The sequence below is a fragment of the Neofelis nebulosa genome, chromosome 5, assembly GCF_028018385.1.
Source record: "Neofelis nebulosa isolate mNeoNeb1 chromosome 5, mNeoNeb1.pri, whole genome shotgun sequence".
Classification (NCBI taxonomy): Eukaryota; Metazoa; Chordata; class Mammalia; order Carnivora; family Felidae; genus Neofelis; species Neofelis nebulosa.
Genome location: NC_080786.1, coordinates 122,799,025 through 122,822,644, shown reverse-complemented (window position 1 = coordinate 122,822,644; position 23,620 = coordinate 122,799,025). Strand labels below are relative to the sequence as shown.

At 34.0% G+C, this 23,620-nt stretch overlaps 2 pseudogenes; one reads left to right on the top strand and one right to left on the bottom strand.

Moving 5' to 3' along the window:
- Positions 1-12,230: 12,230 nt before the first annotated feature.
- LOC131513191 (mothers against decapentaplegic homolog 2-like) lies at positions 12,231-21,718 on the bottom strand (annotated as a pseudogene).
- A 920-nt stretch (positions 21,719-22,638) lies between these two features.
- LOC131513190 (large ribosomal subunit protein uL24-like) lies at positions 22,639-23,081 on the top strand (annotated as a pseudogene).
- Positions 23,082-23,620: the final 539 nt, after the last annotated feature.

The window sequence follows — 23,620 nt, the reverse complement described above, 5'->3', positions numbered from 1 at the left end:
AATACTTACATTAACCTTATACATAGTTACTTGATTATTTATAAGGCAGCTGCGATCATGATCATTTAACCTAGATACTAATACAAGACCAATTATAATTAATTCATTAGTCCCTTATTGAAGGATATCTGAATTGGATACATTATTTCACCATTGGTTTACAATGCTTCCCTTTCTGGCTTTACTCATTCATTACATGTTTAATTTCTTTTCATTTTTTGTTTTTATTTTTTGTTTAATATAAATCTGTTTACTATAAATGTTCTTATAATTACATATTATGCTGTAAATTCTAGTTGATTTCTTTTATATATTTCCAAAATGTTCTGAAATATTAGTCTGTATTTTCCCTTAGGCCCAACAGTTGATTAATAACATGTTTAAATTTTCGATTTGAATTTGAAAATCCAAAATTTGAATTTTGTCATGGATTTCTAATTTTATTGTATTGTGGTCAGAGAATATGCTGTCTAGTATTATCTTTTTTACTTGTTATTATGAATCTCTTTAGGTGGTTTGAAGGATAATCAATCCTCATACATATGCCATTTGCAATTGAAATCCCAAATAAGAGAGAAAACACCATCATTGCTACAGAAATCTCCTTCATGCCTTCTCTTTCAATCTTGTATCCACTTACCCAGAGAAAACAATAATTCTGATTATTTTCTGGCACATATTCACCTAGCTTCCTCTAGAAATTCATCTAAGTGGATTATACAATGAGTAATCCTATGTGTCACGCTATAAATTTACTTCCAAATTTTTTTCTGACCTAAAATTTACAACTATAAATTTACCCAATTATTTTTATAGCCAGCATCACATTGACTTTGATATGTTATGCTTCCTAGTTCAAATTATTTTCATGTGTATCCGTGTCTGTATATGTGTATGCAAGGATGAGAGACAGATCTCCTTTGTCCTATGAATTATTTATTTATATCTACGGTTAAACTTAACAAAATTTGTAGCTTTCAGAGATGTTATTGATTACTCTAAATGCATTTTACTCATAAAAATAACTTTGCGCAATATTTGGATTTTTAAATTATTTGATGTTGTATTAAGTTTCATCAAGTGATATATCTTGCTGAACATACCATGTTCAACTGAGATGACTGCATCTTGTGAAGCTATTAGATTGAATGTTCTACACATCACAGTCAATGTTCTACACATCACAGTCAATTCCAGGTGATTAAGAGTGTTTTTCAGATTTTCTATGTATTCCCTAACTTTTTTTTCTAGTTGTTTTTTATCAATTTCTGAAAGATAAATTTAACATTGCAATCTGCTTATGATATATTTTATTTCTCCGTATCTATCCAGTCATGCTTCATATACTTAGAAGCTCTATTATTTGAACATACATATTTTTAGTTGTTTGGTCTTTCTGAATAATTCATCTTTCATCATTATTGAATACTGCCCTTTATTTGTTGTGGAAATCTACTCTCCCCATATTTTCTAGCACACACAGTCTACGTAAGCTTCTTATGCTTTTCAAGATCCCTATACCACTTTATTTAAATACATCATTTGTAGAATTATTTTTCTCCATTCTGTTATCATTACATTTAATTGGTATGTTTAGTTCATTGCTACTTAGTGCAATTATTGTTGAGGTTGGATTTAATTTGCTTAATTTATTTATTTTCCCCTTTTTTAATTTAAATTATAGTTTACATACAGTACAATATTGGTTTCAGGGTAGAATTTATTGATTCATCACATACATACAATACCCAGTGTTCACCACAAGTGCCCTCCTTAGTACCCATCACCCTTCTAACCCATCTCCCACCCACCTCCCTCGGTCAACCCATAGTTTGTTCTGTATCATTAAGAGTCTCTTGTCCATTGTTTCTCTTTCTTCTCTTCCCCGCCCTTTCCATATGTTCATCTGTTTTGTTTCTTAAATTCCATATATGAGTGAAATCATATGGTATTTGCCTTTCTCAGATTGACTTATTTTGCTTAGCATAATACATTCTAACTTCATCCATGTCATTATAAATGGCAAGATTTCATTTTTTTGATGGCTGATTAATATTCCATTGTATACATATACTACATCTCTATCCATTCATCAATCATGGACATTTGGGCTCTCTCCATCGTTTGGCTATTGTTAATAATGTTGCTATAAACATTGGGGTGCATTCGCCCCTTCAAATCTGTATTTTTTTATCCTTCGGGTAAATACCTAATAGTGCAAATGCTGGATCTTAAGGTAGTTATTTTCTTAGTTTTTTGAGGAACCTCCATACCGTCTGGGACATCTTTGATACGAATGTTATCATGATTTAATAAATTACTGAGTTCCTTAAGTCTGCCTTTGTGATCCCTGACGCTTGCTTCCCTCTTCTTCTCAGCTTCATTGTTTTCCATAATTTTATCTTCTGTATTGCTAATTTGCTCCTCTGACTCATCCATCCTCATTTCAACAGCCTCCCTCTGGGTTTGCATTTCGGTTATAACATTTTTAATTTCAGCCTGACTAAATTTTTTTAATGTTTATTTATTTTTGAGAGAGACAGAGACAGAATGCGAGTGGGTTAGGGGCAGAGAGAGAGGAAGACACAGAATCCGAAGCAGGCTCCAGGCTCCAAGCCATCAGCATAGAGCCCAATGTGGGGCTCGAACTCTCAGATCATGACCTGAGCCGAAGTCAGACGCTCAACCGACTGGGCCACCTAGGCACCCCCTTCTGTGCTTTTTCAAAGCCCAGCTAATATCTTTATAATCGTTTTAAATTCTAGTTCAGACATCTTACTTATATTTGCATTGACTAAATCCCTGGCTGTCATTTCTTCCTGTTCTCTCTCTCTCTCTTTTTTTTTTTTTTTTAGGTGAATTCTTCCATCTTGTCATCTTGGAGAAAGAAATAACAACAACAACAACAGACTGAAATAAAAATTTAAAAATTAAAAAAAATAAATAAATGAAGCCAGATCATAGGTGTATTTTGGTTTGCATGTTAAGAGAAGGTTGACAAAAAAGAGAAAACAGGAAAGAATGGAAAAAAAATAAAAATTAAAAAAATAAAAAATAAATAAAAATCAAATAAAAAATTTTACTCTTTCTGTATCCAAGAAACAAAAGAACAAGAATAACAAAAACAAAAACAGAAGTATCAATAAAAAATGAATAAATAAGCAAACAAACAAACAAAAAAACAAATGAAGCTAGATCCAGTTTCCCCTAGATCTCAAACTTTGCAGAAGTCTGTAGTCAATAGACTAAGCTTGTGTAAGGGATTTGTGCTGGTCCTCCGGGGCGAGGCCTGCTTTTCTGATTTTCAGGCTGACTTGCCCTAGTGGAGATGTGCCTGGAGGGCACAGGGAAACAGAGCTTAGTGTCAGGTTTCCATTCTCCATTCAGTGGTCCTGTTTAGCTCATGGGGGTCGATCAGTATTGGTAAGCTAAAGGTGAAAATGACTTCAACCTGCACTCTAGTCTCCAGAACAGGAAGTCTGAGCACTCACCGATGCACAGTCACCTCTCCTGTGTGCCCCATTTCCCATCTGCCCTCCCCACCTTCCCCCTGCCTGTGTCCAAGCTGTCCACTTACCAGGCAGCATCTCTCTCCAAAGTTTTATGTCAGGCATAGCTGCATTTCAAAACCCCACACTCAGAGACCCCCATAGTTTGGACCTGCAGTGATGTGGAGGAAGAGCTCACTATGCTGTGGCCAGCTTGTCCCAGGAAACAGTGGTGCCAGTAGGCATAGCAGAGGTTTAGAGCTTATGGTAAATCACAACATACAGCTGGCTCCAGGGTTTGCTGCCTTCAGCCATGTCTTTGTTTCTATATGTGTGAACATGGCGGCTTGATGGTGCTCACTGGGTCTTTTGCCCATGGTGAGGCTGTATCACCTCTACCAAATGCACTCCAACCAGGGGAACTGCTTCTGCCCGGCTGACCCAGGGGATCCTTAGACCATGCTGCCCACTCCTGGGGCTCTGCTCAGCTTCCTTTCTGGAGGACCACCAGTGGCTAACCTCTGAAACTTCAGATTCTTCTGTTTATAAAAAACTGGTAGTATTGAAACCCTCTCCTATTTCCCCATCAACGGTTTTGGAGAACAGTTTTCTTGTGCAGTTTCCTGTGTTTGTTTTCACTCTTTCTCTCTAGCTGCTTTCAGGGGGAGGACTTTCTTCTGCAAACCTGATGCACTGCTCTCTCTCTCCTTCTGTCTTTCTCTTCTGTGAAAACAGCTCCCTCCCCTCTGCAGCACCACAACTCTTCTCTCTCTCCCATTTCACCTTTCTGCACTTTGTACCTGACATATTCTGTCCCTCAAATTATGCAGATTGTTCTGTTAATGCTTAGATTGATTTCCTGGGTGGTCAAAATGGTTCGATGTTGATCCAGCTGTGTTCGAGGGATGAGACAAGCCTAGACTCCCCTTACTACTCTGCTATCTTAACTCAGATTTAATTTTAGAGTTTTGTTTTATATTGCTTATTTTTCTCTTTTTTATTTCTGTACCCTTTGTCTTCTTTTGAACTGCTGGAATACTTTTAGACTTTCATTTTAGTTTATGTAATGACATTTTAGATAAAACTATTTGCACACATTTTTAGTATTTGCTCTATGAATTAAAATATACCTCCATACATTTTCATAGTCCATGAGAAAGAACATATTTACACCTAATATAAAATGTGAAAGCCTTGTGACTATATTTAACAATTTACCCATCCTAAGTTCTTTATATTGCAGTTGTTATATATACATATATTATGACTATGTATGTTTTAAATCCCACAAGACAATAATATAATTTTTCTTCAAAACAATTATATACTGTTAAATATATTAATAAGGAAATAAATCATTTTATTCATCATTTTTTTCTGTTAATATCTCTTCCATATTCAAGCTTCCATTTAATATCATTATCCTTCATTTTATCTTTGTACTTTTTTATCTTTTTTTTAAAGAACTACTTTTAGCCTTTCTTAAAGTACAGGTTTTCTGCAAAAAATTCTCTTTGTTTTTTCTACCTGAAAACATCTTCATATCAACTTAATTTTTAAAAGATCTCAGTGGATGGAGAAATAAATTTTGGTGGCACTTAGAAATACATTGTTCCACTGTCTTCAGGCCTCTGTTGTTTCTGATGAGAAGTCAATGAGTGTTCAAATCATTATCCTTTTGTGCAAAACATGTTGTTTTTCTCTAGCTACTCAAGATTCATCTTCATTTGGTCTTTTTCTTTGATTTTAGTATTTTGACAATATGCCTAGGTTATTTTCTTTGTTTTCATTCTGTGTTTTGCTTGGTTTCTCAAATCTGTAAATTTGTATCCATCAATGCTTTTGCAAATATTTCAGCCTTTATTTCTTCAAATATTATGTCTCTCTCTCTGAGACTCTAATTACAGATATATTGGAGTTTTTAATATTGTTCCACATGTCCCTAAAACACTGTTCACTTATTTTCCAATCTTTCCTCACTCTTGAATTTGCACAGAAAAAATCAAAACCAAACCAAACCAGAATACTTTGTTAGTCTAGGTTTATAAATTGATTTTAAAGAATCAAATTTTTCTGGTGAGATAACCTGTAGGACATGAATGTTAAGTTTTAGCATTAAAAATAGTTAAGTTTATTATAGTGTTTTCTACATTGCAATAACTTCAATCTGTTTGCTGATTTACAGGTGAGATAACCTGTAGTACATGAATATTAAGTTTTAGCATTAAAAACAGTTAAGTTTATTATAGTGTTTTCTACTTTGCCATAACTTCAATCTGTTTGCTGATTTATATATATATATATATATATATATATATATATATATATAAAATGAATCTATATCTATCTATATCTATATCTATATCTATATCTATATCTATATCTATAATGAATCTACAGCAGAGGCCAGTAAACTATGGCTCATGGGCTGGCCATCTTTTTTTAAAATAAGTTTTATTATGTTACAGCTAGATTCTTTTATTTTCATATTTTCCATGGCAACTTTTGTACTACAATGCAAGAGTTAAGTAGTTATAACATAGACCAGAAGAACCAGATGCCTAAAATATTATTATCTGGTTATCGTTAAAGGAAACGTTTGACAACTCCAGATCTAGAATAAAGACAATTGAAAAATATACCAAAATATTTTTATAAATGAGCTCAAAAGATTCAGACTACAAATGATTTTTGACAATCATTTTCAGATAATTCATAAACAACATATCTAAGGAATATGACCCCCTAAGAAAAGCCATTATCTGATGTAGAATACAAAAGATATTAGAAATATTTTTTTCACATATGAAAACAAAATGATCACTGATATTAAATGAAATAGTAATAATTGAAAATTAGTCTAGTGAAATCTTTATGGGCCAATTGTTGCTTAAGGAAGAAACAATACACTTTAAAATAAATTGGCCCCATAGTTCATTTTTGCTTTTGCTTCCCCTGCCTCCAGAGACGAATTTAGTAAGATGTTGCTGGGGATGAGGTCAAAGAGGTTTCTGTCTGCTTTCTCCTCTAGGATTTTGATGGCTTCCTGTCTTATGTTTAGGTCTTGAGACCTCATCAAGATAAAAACCTTCTTCACAGCGAAGGAAATAATCAGCAAAACTAACAGGCAACCAACAGAATAGGACAAGTCTTTGCAAATGACATAACAGATAAAGGATTAGTATCAAAAATCTATAAAGAACTTATCAAACTCAACACCCAAAACACAGTCAGTGAAGAAATGGGCAAAAGACATGAATGCACACTTTTCCAAAGAAGACATCCAGATGGCAAACAGATACATGAAAAAATGGTCAACATCACTCATCATCAGGGAAATACCAATCAAAACCTCAAGGAGATACCACCTCACACCTGTCAGAATGGCTAGCATTAACAACTCTGGCAACAACAGATGTTGGCGAGGATGTGGAGAAAGAGGATCTCTTTGGCACTGCTGGTGGGAATGCAAACTGGTGCAGCCACTCTGGAAAACAGTATGGAGTTTCCTCAAAAAATAAAAAAAATAGAACTACTCTATGACCCAGCAATAGCACTTCTAGGTATTTATCCAAGGGATACAGGTGTGCTGTTCAAATGGGCACACGCACCCTAATGTTTATAGCAGCTCTACTGACAATAGCCAAAGTATAGAAAGAGCCCAAATATCCATCGATAGATGAGTGGATAAAGAAGATGTGGAGGGGGACAAAACATAAAGATTTAAATACAGAAAACAAACTGAGGGTTGCTGGAGGGGTCGTGGGTGGGTGGGGGATGGGCTAAATGGGTAAGAGGCATTAAGAGACACTTGTTGGGATGAGTACTGGATGTTACACATTGGGGGGGGGGCATTACCGGAATCTACTCCTGAAATAATTATTGGACTATGTGCTAACTTCGATGTAAATTAAAAAATTAATTAATTAATTAACTAATTAAATTAAAAAAATAAACTGGCAAGCAGTCAGGAAATGTACTAATGCTTGTCACTTGTCTGTTGTCTGAATGAATTCACTTTAAAAATTGAAAATAAAAATTGTGGTTATATTGTAAATATATATTAAAGATTTATAAAAACAGTAAAAATGTGTTTTCCTAAATAAAAAGCTAATGTGCATTATCATTAAAAGACAAAAATATGCAAAGAATTGTTTCAAATAAATCAAAGTAAACCATACATAAGGCATTATATAAATAATAATTCAGAAGGCATCATCAGATTTATAGGTACTGAATTTAACCATCATGTAAAGATTATCAAGTAGTTAAAGATACTAATATGAGAGAGAAGATCCAATGCATCTATTATACACAGATAACAAAAAAGTCAACATATCATTTTATATGAATAAAAAATACAAAGTTTCTGATAATGTTCAAAAGTTGGACAGAAAATAACTGTCCTAGTTGAAGAAACTAATGTTTGGCTGATTACCTCAGGAAAATATCCAGAAAAATAGATTTACTCAGATCTATGGATGTTAAGTTCAAGAACAAAAATGTCATCACATCAACAGGAAAGGTGATTCTAGAACAAAGAACCTTGAACTGTAAATTCAATCCCTTCATTTAGAGAGTGAATGTAGGAGACAGATGAGTAGAGGCTCTATGGCAGTTGACCAAAATCAACAAAAATCAATTAAGATCTTAACAGTGACTGACTGTACACACTTCTTTAACTAGTGCTTGCTATATTAAAGTCATACTTAAAAGACTTTATTTATGTCAAAAATTAAGATAAGAGATAATATTTATGTAGTGCTTAATTTGCTTTAAGAACTATTCTAAGTGCTATAAAACATTAAATTAGGTAATTTTCACAAGATTTTGGCAGCTTCTTTATATGCCCAGACCCACACTAACTGTCCTAGAAGTCTGTTACTAACTCCTACTCTACTCCAAAGCCAAATTTTAAAGAGATATTTAGTTGTGTAAAGTTTGTAAGTCCCCAAGCCATTTTCACTTCTCATACATAACCATAAGTCTAGGGGTCCCCCAAACCACCTTCATTCAGACTCACAGAACTCACCAAAAGCTATTATCCTCATAGCTACTATTTGATAAAGAAAAAAGATACAGATTATTATCACCTACAGGAATAAGTTCATAGGATAGAATCTAGGGAATTTCCAAGTTTGAAGCTTCTAGTAGTACTGTTGCAGTGGAGTTATGAACAATACTAACAGCTCCAGGATTGAGGTGTAATAATATACGTGTAATATGACCAACAAGGAAAGTCATCCAAGGTCTGGTGTCCAGAATTTAATTGGGGTTTGGTCATGTGTCAAGCCTGACTGGCCATGTGGCTGGCAGAGGCCTCTAAATTCTCCATAGGTCCAAAGCTGTCACCATAAATGACTGTCAGCCTAGACTATAAGGCATGTTCCAAGGACCCCTGGCCAATAAAGACATTTTATCAGGCAGGATGTCCCAAGCATTAGAGATTACTTTTCAGAAAATTAAGGCAAAGGACAACCTCTCTTTGGGTAAGGTTAATTTTTTAACAACACTAGTCCACAGCTACAATTCATCTTGGTTGGGCTCTTTGTAATCATAAAAAATATGTAAGGTACAGAAGTAAAGTACATTTTCAGATTTTTGTTAAAGGAAATAGTAGTAGAACTAAATGACAGACACACAAAAAAATTATATCTAGTTGCACATTCTTAACCAAACCATCTTAACCAAATATGCTACCTCTTTAAATGGCAAACTTACACTCCCTTTCAAATTATTGTTACATGATTTCAAAAGTATCCTGCATATATTTCTGTGCTTGAAAATGCAAAATGTATTTGGTAAGGAAATACATACTCAAAGCTATTGTTACAATTTGTCCCCCTCCTGTCATACATGCAAGATATTTATAAGAAGAATATAGCCTAAAATATAGTAACAAGTAAGCATGCTGCAATTTCATGTCTTAGGAAATTATCATTTTCCTTAATCATGAATAACATTCTTATTAATAAGTTGTAAGGGACAAATATACACGCTTACTTTATGTCAACATAGGTATAAGAATGACAAAGTAAGGAAAAGCATAGTGAAAAGTAGCTAAACTATGTAAGCACAATTTGCAATGCCTTATATAAATGTGGGCTTTGGCTTTATGAGTTGAAATTAAAAAGTAAACATACCTTTAAATAAGCTTAGTATGCCAAACTAACCATGGTAAACTCCATGTACCAGAGAAGAAACATGCCTATTTGTATTATGTTATAAACATGCATAAATAAAATATTTTGCTTGTTCTAGATAATATACAGAATGTGGTAATGTAGAATTTCCTTTCAATATTTTCAATACAGTTATTAGGATATAGTAGCTGCTAGCATTGTGATGTTTAGCCTTAATGATTACTTGCACTGACAATAAAATGCATCATTTTGGATATTCATTTCAATTTCATCTTCCAAATGGAATGGTATCATGTACAAGATCAATAGAGTGATCTGACCAAACACACAAATCAGATTATACTCTCTTATCACCACTAAAATTTTAAATTATCAGGAGCACATAATGCATCATTCAAAGGTTTCCAATTTTTTGCAACATTTTTCTACAGTACACAAGAGAATGTCTTTCAGCAAGCTAATGAAATCCAACTAATTGGATATTTTATTTAATATTAGCTTTATTAAGGTCATGTTTATAATGTCATTAATCAACTTCCTCATTTTTATTAACATATTCATGGTAAATATCATATATCTTATATTGTCTATTTGGTGCATTGAACCTCTATTAAAAATATATTTATTATGGGGCGCCTGGGTGGCGCAGTCGGTTAAGCGTCCGACTTCAGCCAGGTCACGATCTCGCGGTCCGTGAGTTCGAGCCCCGCGTCGGGCTCTGGGCTGATGGCTCGGAGCCTGGAGCCTGTTTCCGGTTCTGTGTCTCCCTCTCTCTCTGCCCCTCCCCCGTTCATGCTATGTCTCTCTCTGTCCCAAAAATAAATAAAAAACGTTGAAAAAAAAAAAAAATTTAAAAAAAAAATATATTTATTTTTCATAGGTGTTTCATATAAATCTCAGAGGGATAATTACTACTTAGAACTCGTAATGTATTCCAATTCTTTGTCTAAACTCTAAAATTATAAATTCTGATTATTATTTTTTTTGAGAGAGAGAGAGAGAGAGAGTGAGCACATGCACATGCTTGTGAGCAGGGGAGGGGCAGAAGGAGAGGAAGAGAGAGAATCTTAAGCAGGCTCCAAGCCCAGAACGGAGCCCAACGCAGAGCTTGATCTCACACTGTAAGATCAAGACTTCAGCTGAAATCAAGAGTCAGATGCTCTACTGACTGAGCCACTGAGGCACCCTATAATTTCTGATTATTAAGCCAAAAACATATATATATATATATATATATATATATATATATATATATATATATTTAAGGTATTGTGTTGAAAATTTATCTCTTAAACCACACAGTGGTATTGAGAGAATCATTCTTTTTCAAAGGTATTTTCAGCTCCTGGTAAAAACTGGGCATACAAAAGGTGGTGAATGAATAGATTTTGAATAAAATTAATTTAGATATATGCTACAGGACTTCAATAAAAGATATCTATGAGCTGCCTCAGGCTTGTGCAAAGTGTTAAACATTTCTCATGATAACTAATCTAATAACCACCCAATAATAGAATGAAAGATTTAATCACAGTCTATTAGTTTCCCTTCCTTTCAGAAAATTCATTCTGCTCACAGTTATCAAAGGGCAACTATCAGGTATGTATATCTCTCAACAGTTTCTTACAATAACAGTAAATACAAACTACAGGCCAAAGTAAAATGTAGGCCACAGTTGATGCTTCTAAATATGTCTCATTGTAAGTATCAGAAAAGTACATAATTTTAAAACTATGAGAAGAAATTTAGGTGGAAACAGCATGTTTGTCATCTCAGAGATTTTTATATTTTTTAGATGGAAAGGTCACAAATGTATTAATTTGTATAAACTCTCTACAGGCAAAGTCAGGCAGACTTCAATAGTAGGGAAAATTCTTATTAGCAGCAAGTAATTAGTAAGACAGCCAGGCAAAATACTTTATTTTCTAATTTCTAATTTGAATTTCATTTATTTGGTAATATATTAATTTATTTGCATTATTATTTTCTACATGTGTGACTGCTTAACACAGTAAACAGATTAAAGTATTTTTGCTTTTTTGAAGACTGATAGAACTCTCTTTTGTTGCAAATTTCTTTCCTCTCCTCTCCTCTCCCCTCCTCTCCTCTCCTCTCCTCTCCTCTCCTCTCCTCTCCTCTATTCCCCTCCCAAAAGTTCATTTTTTTTGCAAAAGGCAGAAAAATTAGTTTTTCTAGAAGAAAATCTGTTTCTAAATGCCATGAAAGTCTTAATATATATTATATATTAAAAAAGACAAAAATAATGGGTAAGTGGAAATAACAGATTGAGTAATTGTAACTTTATGAAGGTATGATTAAATTAAGAAACAGCGCATACACATACCTAAGTTATGTAAATTAGAAATGTATATCAACAGTACAAATACATTAATACTGAATCTTGATACATTACTTGTATATATAACTACTACTGTTATTAGTAAACCTTTGGGACTCAGTTTTATGCCTAAGACAGCATCAGTATGTCTTTAAAATCTTCTCTTCTTCCTGTATGGGAGGGTATTTCTAGATACTAATTTTCCTATCTAATATTCAAACACAGAAAACCTACTCTACAAGATACTTCAATTAATGAGACTTTAAGTGTTTGTTTATTAAACTTTTGGACAGTAAACACTCCATGGGCACCACATACAAATACTATGTCAAAAGCGTTGTTACATTAAGCCTTTTGATAGGGCTTGATTGGTGATGAAACTTTATGACATGCTTGAGCCTCCTACTGAAGGGATCACATGTGAGGTAATACTTTGTCCAACCACTGTAGAGGTCCATTCAGAGGAAGTTCAATCCAGTGAGCAGTCTTTACCATCTGCCTTCTGTATTCTGCTTCCCACCCTTTCATAAAACTCATGGTACATATTCTAGTCAGCTGATACACAACTTCAAAACTGATTAGCACACTGAGTAAGAAGAGAAGTAAATTCCTGGTTGGTGAAGATCTTCAAATTGCAGCCTGGTGGAATTTTACACTCTTGCTGCAAGGTGCCAGCTCTATATCTGACTACCCTTGAGGCTCTGCACAAAGATTGCACTATCACTTAGGCACTCGGCAAAAACTTCCCACCTATGTAATACAAGCACACTCCTCTTCCTATATGTCTTTCTGTCATTCTTATGTAGCTTTTTGGTTGACATTGGAGAATAACCCTATGCAGAACCTTTCTTAATTGGATGGATCTGTGAAGCCATCTACAGCGAGTGAGAGCTATGATGTATGGAAGTTCTCTTCAACCCTCTGGTTTAATTCATAACATGATACTGAACACCAAAATGCAGGTTCTGAGTAACTGGATGCAAATCCAACTACGATTAACAGGCAAAGAGTAGTAGGATTTTTTTTTGCTGTAGATCCTATATCCATACATGTGTTCCATTGTTGATCACCTGTTCTTCCATCTTCACTGATACATCCAGAGGATGGAGTTTTTAGGATATAATTATTCTGTGGCTCAATTCCCACTAGGAAATTAGTGTTTTCTGTAAAGGAATAGGTATAATTATCTAGAGGTACCAGTTATGTTATTTCAATACCAAAGGCAACACTTGTGTTTCCAATCTATGGTAGTAGTGAAGTTAAACATACTTCATCCCTTTAAAGACTAAAAGCACATTTTCAGTTTATATTGCTTTGAGTCCACGATGACTATGAATACCAGGCCAGAACCATAATCAGGAACATATAAAATATGGCAGTCCTTTCCAATGAGATACTTGAAGATGACCATTGAGAGGCCCTGTTTGCTCAAAGCAGCTGTAAAGGCCATTGTATCCCACTGATCTATCACATATGGTGTACTTAGTCTCCAAATTTCAGAGTGAGGGCTTGGTATGGTAACATGTTTAGCGTTACAATTTTGAGTAGTGATGCCTTCGTCAAGTTCATCTAATTGTCCTGTTTTCTTTAGTTTCTTCTTCAAACTTTTAACTACTTCCTCATACCACTATTCTTCCTGTCAATTCTTCTCTCCTCTACCTGTTCCTCTAGATTCACCAGATGATTTCTTCTGTCCCAGCAGTCTCTTCACAACTGGTGGAGTGAATGACATGATGGACACTTTCTTACCAAAGGCAACAATCCACACTAAGAAAATATCTTCTTTTTTTTAATGTTTATTTATTTTTGAGACAGAGAGAGACAGAGAATGAACGGGGGAGGGTCAGAGAGAAAAGGAGACACAGAATTGGAAACAGGCTCCAGGCTCTGAGCTGTCATCACAGAGCCCGACGCGGGGCTCGAACTCACAGAGCGTGATATCATGACCTGAACCGAAGTTGGACGCTCAACCGACTAAGCCACCCAGGTGTCCCAGAAAATATCTTCTTTATCTAACCTGAAGCATTGCTGACCACCATGCCTCAGTGTCTCAGCCCAGGGCCCCTTCCATTGTCTCTTGTCTCATCATTGGATAAGGCCTATTGAGGACCACTGCCCTGGTCCACCTTCTGTAGTCAAGCCAGGAGTAGACACTTGTTTACCCCTTGGGAAAGCATGGGGGCTGCCCCATGGAGTACCTTGAGGACTGGACAAACTTTGGCCAAAGAAGGTTTCACAGAAGCCCTGGTGTAAAGTTTATTTTTTAAAATGTCATACACTACACATTCATTTTTAAAGATTATAAAAAGCAGACTGTTTTGAAGTACATAATCAATAAACCACCATTTTGTCACATAAATCATAAGAACTTCTGTAAAATTAACTTTACATAATGCTTTGATTTGAATTCAGATTTTTAAAAAATTGAATTGAAAATCTAAAAACAGTATAATATTTATAGTAGAATCCAACTTGTCTCCATGCTTTCACATATACAAAATCTCCCACATTATAACTCAAATCAGTTTGTCAGTACCTGAAGTCATTTATCCTCCAACCAAATTTGCCAGTGCTGGTGCTTTTACCTTTCACTTTGTCTAAATAAATGATTGTCTATAGGAACTACCCTAGTGCCTAGCCCAGAAGCCTATGTGTCATTATTCAGTGGCCCATTTTCTACTTCATGCCAATATCTAACAAACCACAAGTGGATTTCACTTTCTAAATACTCCCTAATTTTTCTCTTGCTACTTGCCACTAATTTCGTCTTGCTATCATTAATTTGCCTCTGAATTTCTGCAAATTATCATTGTTGCCTGACAATCCATTCTCTGCACTTTATTCAAATTGTGTAATTCCCCCTCCTTGAAAATACTCAGCAATGCCATTCTTACCAAATTACCGTATATATTATTTGCTTGACTGACCTCTTATGTAATTTACCACATAATACCAAAAAAACATTGTGATTGCCTATTTGTTTTCTTTGTGTTTAGGTATTTAAGAAGATCATGCCTCAAGATAGACTGCCTTCTTAAGGTAGATGACTTCAAAAGAATCCTGAATAGTTTCCTATACCTAAAAATTGGAAAGTATCTTTGGTAAAAATAAATAAATTACATAATACTCTTTCCACATTTACTAGCTGTGTAATCTTGGCCAGTTATTTAAACACCGTACCTCAGTCTTCTCATTTATTAAATGGAGATAGTAATAGAATTTATCACACAGGATTGCTGTAAAGATTGCATATATCTATGTTAAAGCACACAGAACAGTGTTGGGAGCCTGTTAAGTACTATAGAAATATTAGCTCTTATTTCATAAGTAGTATATGAAAACAAGAAATGTTTCTTACTCATAATTATCTAGGAAAGTAGTTTTTAAAGTTTATGCTAAATTACTATACATTAACAGATATACACACAATAAGTTAATTTATGAATAAACTCAAAATGATTATTAAATGAAGCAACAGATGTTACTTTCCCCACACACATACAAAAAGCTGGAGGATATGGTGAAATTCTATGTAACTACAGAAGAGTTATCCAAAAAACTAAATACTTAATGTCAGTTATGTTTACATGCTATAGATATATTATACTAAATTAGTTTTTATCTTTATCAATTCCATCATCTTGTTCAAAAAATAAACATTAGCAGTTTTATTTCAACCATTTTTATAATTGTTTGTATTCTTACTCAAGATAACCAAACTACCATGCTAATCTATAACTACAGGCATTAGCTTTCAAGAGATATAGATTTTTATCAATTACCATTAAAATAATAATACTGAATTTCTCCTTACTCTTTATTTTATAAGGCATCACTCTATATTACTTTAGGATTAGAATGCCCCTTTTATATAACTAAGCTACATATGTTAATGGTGCAATTTTTTTAGTGTTGTGCACAAAAGTCCTTTTAGAAGTACAAACTCCACTGTGAAATTATCATTCAGATATAGACTAAAGTGTGTGAAATAAAATATTATACTATTAGCTTTCAAAATTTTGGTAAATTTCTTTTACCGATCTCTTCTCAAAACATTATCCTAAAGCATCTTCTCTGGAAGAATGCCAGGTCTTATTATAGTAAGTTGGAGTAAATATCTTAGAATGTGACGCACTCTCTCTAAAAGGCTGACCCATCTGTGAGGTTCCAGGTAGCCAGAAAGCAGCAGGAGATGTCAATATACAGTAACATTTAAAATTCTCATTTAGAGGGGCACCTAGGTGGCTCAACCGATTGTGTCCAAATCTTGATTTCGGCTCAGGTCATGATCTTGCAGTTTGTGAGATCAAGCCCTATATCAGTCTCTGTGCTGACAGTGCAGAGCTTGCTTAGGATTCTCTCTCTGTGTGTCACTCTGCCCTCCCCACTCCAGCTTGTACCCCCCCCCAAATAAATAAACTTTAAAAAAAAGAATTCTCATTTAGAGATTTATTTTTGTTTTTACAAGTATAATTAATAAATAAGCTATATCAGCTTCCAGCAGGCCCAATCTCTGTTCACCTAAAGATGTCACCTTAGGGAAGATCATTCTGGAATCCCTTCCCTACTGCCGAAACAACCCGAGTTCTCATTCCCATTGCTTAGTTGGGGGAAAAAAGACCTGCCTTCTCTGATAGAATTCTGAATATACTTTCTAGAGGAACCAGTTTACGAGCTGTGGTTAATAATAATGGAAATGTTACAGTCAATAATAGTCTTCTATAACATCATGGTAAATAGTATTTAACTTGTTTCAACAATCACCTTTTGTGGTATTGTTAATAGGAGCAATTTAAAAAATCTGCATTTCAAAGTGCTAAACTTCTCTGTGTCAGCTTTTAGAAAATAACAGAAATGTAAGTTGGGGAATATTCCTAAATTCATATTCAACAATTTGAACATTCTACCATAATGTTGACAACATATAATAAACTATTTGTCAGTTTTAACTGCACCAAAATCATGACTGAGAAAATTATTGAATCTGAGTGTTTACAGCTGCTTTTAATTTCTCATTAGTTCCTGTTGTTTAAGAAATAGAGAAGTGAAATACAGTGAAATACATCAAATATACTTGGCTAAAATCTTAAAGGGAGGAAATTTGAAACATCAGAACAATTCAACTGAAAAAAAAAATTATGGATAGATTTAATATAGTGAAAATATCACTAACAAATAACATAGATCATTAAAATTTAACTACGCATGGTAGTGGGGGGGACAAGTCAATACATAAACTCTTAAGGGATGAAGAAATTTTGTGTTTTTCTTATCAGCAAACATATATATATTAAATATTATTTAAAAAATTTGCCAAGAAAACATACATATTAATGGATGTTCACTAATGTTCTTCTCATCATCCAAGAACCATGCTACAATTACTTTACTACAACACCTCAGGTTTTGAAGTTTTATTAACTGTGAAAGAAATATATAGGGATTATTGGCCAGAGCTTGCCACAGTTATTTCTACCTCACCAACTCCTCATCAATCAAGAAATTGTCATTTTTTTTTCCCCCATGGAGTATACTGAAGTTCATATTGCCTAAATGTCAGTGTGAAAGAGACTTAACTCTCTTTGGGACGAAGATCATGTACTTTCACTCTTGCTCATCATTTTGAACCATTTGACTAGATTTTGGCACCTTCTTTGTAGAAATGTGTGCACACATGAAGTAGCAGGAGTAAAATGCCAGAGGCTTCTTTATATTCCAGAGATATGAAATTCCCAATGTGCTATAAGCAGTATCTTAAACAAAATAAATTCCAACATTAATTCATAAAAATAATTTAAGGAATTTTCTTGGTTTGTTCTGACAGTTTCTATGCAAATAATTCAAGCTTACGAGACATTACTTGGCATCTCTATAGACAAAAGATGACTGTTGGTATTATATGTAGCATATTCTTTGCTTTACAAGTTTTTCCTAATAATAAGACTGAGTATCCTTATCACTTAGCCAATATGTTATATCTCTGACACTTTTGTCCTAATTCTGGAATAATGAAAACTATTTTTACATTTTGTCATTAGGTTTCCTTGGGTTCAGATTTTTTTTTTTTTAGTAAAGTGCTAGCATTTTTATATATTGTATATGATGCATCTATTCTTTGAAAATTCAAGGATCACTGACATATTTTATCTTTTATACCACAGGAAACTTTATAGTGTACGATAATTTCGAGGAAGATTTACTTGACTAATTACTTAACTACTATAAAACCCACTATAAAATTTCATACAAGCCTGTGAAATTCCACACTGATGATTTTACTAAAAATATAAACTTATACAAGAAGGTATGAATGTGCATATACATATACCCAGATAGTCTTAAAATGTGGGACTTCATTTATTATATTGTATAGGAAAATAATCCATAATTTATTACTTTTCTGTGCATATGGAAAGTAGGAGAAGGTGTTTTTTCGTGATATTTGGTGCAAGAGCACAGTGTGTTGTGTTTGTTTAGCACCTGCTGTGCTGCCACATGCCAATCCATGCTCTCCTCACCACTTTTCACTTGTACACACATCAAACAGAAGGGACATTGAGTAGGATGATTTTATTTGAAATAAATGTCCTTGTTACTAATAGCACTTTAAGTCATTATTAAAACCTACTCATATTTCAAGTTCTAGTTCATCTCCTACACTCTTAATAGTGCATTTCCAGATACTGATAATCCTATTGAAGATTCCTTTCTCAGAAATGTAATGTTTTTAAGAATCAGTAAGCTCTTCAAATGTGCCAGTCCTTAAGTGTCTTTTTTGATTGTTTAATTCTAAAAGGTTGACTGCTTGATGGGGCTATAGCCCCATATCTATTCTTTTTAACCTGATATTTTGAGAATTTATCTGAAATATTTATTGAGTAGTTCATATATAATTTTCCCTCAACTTCATTTGAGGTATAATTGGCATATATTGTGTAAGTGATGTACAGCTTGTTGATTTGATACATTTACATATCGCATAATGATTATTACCTTACCTTTAGCTAACACGTCCATCTCATCATCTCATCATATAATTACCATTTCTTTCTTTTTTTTTTTTTTGGTGATAATGTTTAAGATCTACTCTTTCAGCAACTTTCAAGTATATAATCCTGTATTGTGGGTTTTTTTTTATTTTTTTTTGAGAGAGAGAGCATGAGTTGGGGAGAGGGGCAGAGGGAGAGAGCGAATCCCAAGCAGTTTCCATGTTTGGCACAGAGCCCAATGCAGAGCTCAGTTCCACAACCCTGGGATCATGACCTGAGCCAAAACCAAGAGTCAGATGCTCAACCGACTGAGTCACCCAGGTGCCCTTAATTCAGTATTGTTAACCATAATCACCATGATGTGCATTATATCCCTCAAAGTTATTCTTTTATAACTGGAAGTCTGTACCCTTTGACCAAGATCTCCCCATTTCTTTCACCATGCTCCCCCAGCCTGTGGTAAACACCATTCTATTCTCTGTTTCTATGAGTTCAGCTTTTTTAAAGATTCTAACACAAAAGTGATATCATATAACATTTGTCCTTTTTCTGATTTATTTCATTTAACATAATGTTTTCAAATTCCATCCATGTTCTTACAAATGGTAGAATTTCCTTTTTCATCATGGCTAAATAATATTCCAGTGTGTGTGTGTGTGTGTGTGTGTGTGTGTGTGTGTGTGTGTACTACATCTTTATTCATTTATCCATTATTGAACACTTAGGTTGTTTCCATATTTTGGCTATTATGATAATGGTGTAATAAACATGTGTGTCAATGTCTTCAAGATTCTGTTTTCATTTCCTTTGGATATATAAAAGAAGTGAAATATTGATGGTAGTCCTATTTTTAATGTTTTGAGGAGCCTCCATATTATTTTCCACAGTGGTTGCACTAATTCAGATTCCCACCAACAGTGCACTAAAAGGAACCACAAAAGACCAAAGCTGGAGGCATCACACTTCCTTCCTTATATCAAGCTATGCTACTAAATTATAGTAATCAAAACAGTATGGGACTGGCATACAAATGGACACATAGGTTAAGGGAATAGAACACAAACCCCAGAAATAAACCCTTGCGTATACAGTGAACTAATATTTAGAAGGAAGCCAAGACTATTCAATGGGAAAGGATAGGCTCATCAATAAATGGGAAAACTGGATATCCACATACAGAAAAATGATACTGGACTCCAATTTACACCACTCAAAAAATCAATCCAAAATTGATTAAACACTTAACCATAAAACCTGAAACCATACAGTTCCTAGAAATTTAAGAAAAACAGGGAAAAATTTCCTTGATACTGGTCTTGGCAATGATTTTTTTCATATGACACCAAAAGCACAAGCAACAGAAGCAAAAATCAATAAGCAGGACACATCAAACTAAAATACTTCTACAAAGCAAAAGAAAGAATCAACAAAATAAAAAGGAACCTAGGACATAGGAAAAATCTTTGCAAATAATATATCTGATAAAGGGTTAATATCCAAAATATATAATGAATTCATACAAATCAACCACAACAACAATAAAAACCAACATTCTGATTAAAAACTGGGCAGAGGAACTGAATAGACATTTTCTCAAAACAGACATACAAATGGCCGACAGCACATTTAAAAGATGTTCAATGAATGTTCAGAGAAATGCAAATCAAAACCACAATGAGACATTACCTCACACCTACTGAGGTGGCTGTCATCAAAAAGGCATGAGATAACAAATATTGGTGAGGATGTGGAGAAAAGGAAACCCTCCACACATACTTTGGGAGGAACAGTGAACAAGTAGAATACTCTCAGCAAAGGTGGCCTCAATTGTAGGAAATTATGTCTAGTTAAGAAAAGTTGAAGAAACAGGTTGTATTTAGTTTGAAAATAAGACCTAGAGGGCAACTTGATCATTGCATTGATACCATTTAAGATGTTCCACATGAGTAAGAGCTTAGGTTTATTCTGTGTTGCTTCAGAGGGTAACAGATGAGCTATTAATACCAATGTACAATTACATTTTAGAGGAAGGAGAAAATAAAGTATTCTCCAAGATTTAATTAAGTCACTGGACAGCCTGGAAACTAAACAGTGAACAGTGAGAAAATGTATTAGGAAGGCATAAGAACTAAAGGCATAAGAAGACAGTCATTAGTCAATAAATTTGAGTCAATATTCCAGGAAATATCAAGCACCAATAATGCAAGAACAGATAATTTTTCTAGTTTTGCCCTCTGATTTACAACACTGCTGCTCTCAGGAAGGCTTAATCCCTCTCCACAGTCCTTCAGAATAAATGAGATTTACGAACTCGGTGGGGAACAACAGGAAACCAACTGAGGCCTGCTATCAACAAGGCACATGGCCCATCAGTTGCTCATCTTCTTCAAATGGCTGAAAAGCACAGTTCAGATATGAAGCCATATTTTATGAATTCCTGAGACTTACCTCATCTCCACAGGGAATGCAATTGTCAGTGTTCCCAAAAAGGCCTGTTTTAAGGTAAAATTTGAAAAGTAGCTGGTTGAAATCAATCTTGGTCTATGGAAAAATACATATGATAATTAACATTAACATCTTGTACAAAAAATAATAAAAACTACCATTCTTAAGTTAACAATCATCTGAAATTTACTTCAGTTGTAAAAAGTCTAATATTTTAGAAATAAATTAATTTAGGGTTTAGGTAAGTAGTTTATAAAGAAAAAGATATATACAAGAAACTACCTGAAAACGAAGTGAAAAATACAGGGTGGGCATAGTCTCATTATAGTCAAGATTTCACAGATGAAATACTCTGGAAAGAAGATAAAAAATAGTAAATTAGTCATGCAAATGTATAAAATTATTACTAAAACATATCTTAGCATATACATATACAAATATAACATATCAAGGTAATTTAGGTAGCCTCCCTTTAGCGCTTAAATCAATAAATATATTACATATCCAGTCTTTCTCTCTGTTTTTCTCTCCATCTTTTTCTCTCTCTCCCTGTCTCTAAGTAATACATTTCATTGTTTTTGTTATTGAGAATTTTTTAATGTTTATTTGTTATTTTTGAGACAAACAGACAGAGAGAGAGAGTGCCAGTCGGGGAGGGGTGGAGAGAGAGGAGGACAGAGGATCCAAAGTGGGCTCTGTGCTGACAGCAGCAAGCCAGATGCCTGGGCTCGAACTCATGATCCTCACTGTGAGATCATGACCTGAGCCGGTTTTGAAGGCTCAACCAACTGAGCCACCAAGATGCCCCAGTTGTTGAGAATTTTTAAAAACCGCTATTTCTGTATTTAATATCTGTCCTTTCAGTTTTTTCATAAACAATTTCTTATAATTAAATCAAAATGCTCGTGTAGTGCTGCTATCTTCTCATTAAACATTACTTGCTGTTATAAGAATATGGATTGCAATCAAACATATAAAAATGTTCAATGTAATTAGTTATTAACACTCACTAGTATGGCTAAATTAAAAAGACTGACTATAAGAAGTATTGGAGAAAATGTAGAATAAAAATTGTAGTACTTTGAAAAGTTTAACGAAATTAAATAATCCCTTAGAGACTAAGCAAAAAAAGAAACAGAGAAAAAGGAAAATAGGAAATGTAAGAGGATAGATATTACCATAGATCTCACAGACATTAAAAGGATAAAGTGAGCTCTTTTCTTTTGCAGCCATGGATGAAGGAAGCACCGGCAGCCAAAATAAATTTCAATCCCTTTGTGACTTCTGACTCAAGCAAGAACTGTAACAGGCATTTAAATTCACCTTCCTACATTTGCAGCAAGATTATGTTTTCTGCTCTTTGCAAAGAGCTGATACAGAAGTACAATGTTCTACCCATGCCCATTTGAAAGGATGATGATAGACAAGTTTTGTGAAAACACACAAATTGGCAATTAGTCCAGGTGTGCAGGAAGAAATACATAATCTACATTGAACAAGTGCAGCGAGAGATGGTAGATGGCACAAATGTCCATGTGGGCATTCACCCTAGCAAGGTGGTTATCACTAGACTAAAACTAACTGCAAAAAGATCCTTGAACGTAAAGGAAAATCTCACCAAGTGGGAAAGGAAAAGGGCAAATATAAGGAAGCAACAATTGGGAAGATGCAGGAATAAAGTCATCTTATATATGACTTTAAATAAAAAACAGAATGAAAAAAAAAAGATAAAGTGAAAAATATTATGAACACCTATTTGCAAAATAAGTTCAATAACTTGAATAGAACAGACAATTCCTACAAACACAGCTTACCAAAATTAAAAAAGTAGACATCTGAATAGCTATATATTCTTTAAAAAGAACTCATAATCAAATTATTCTCACAAAGAAAATATCCCCAGATGGTTATAAACTGTATCAAATTTCAAAGAAGAAATGGAATAAATTTCATAAAAGGTCTTTGAGAAAGTAGTTGGGGACGGAGCAAAGTTTATTATAAGCAAATACATTTCTGTCCTTTTCATGTACAAAAAAAATAAGAACAAACATCTGAATGATGTTTATTGAAATGATGAACATGTTTCTGCTTAATTTTCTTCTCATGATTTTAGAAGTAGATATTTTTCTAATATTTGTGCCAAGACATGTTTAGAAGCATCAACTGTGACCTACATTTTACTTTGGCCTGCATTCTGTATTACTGTTAGGTTAAGAA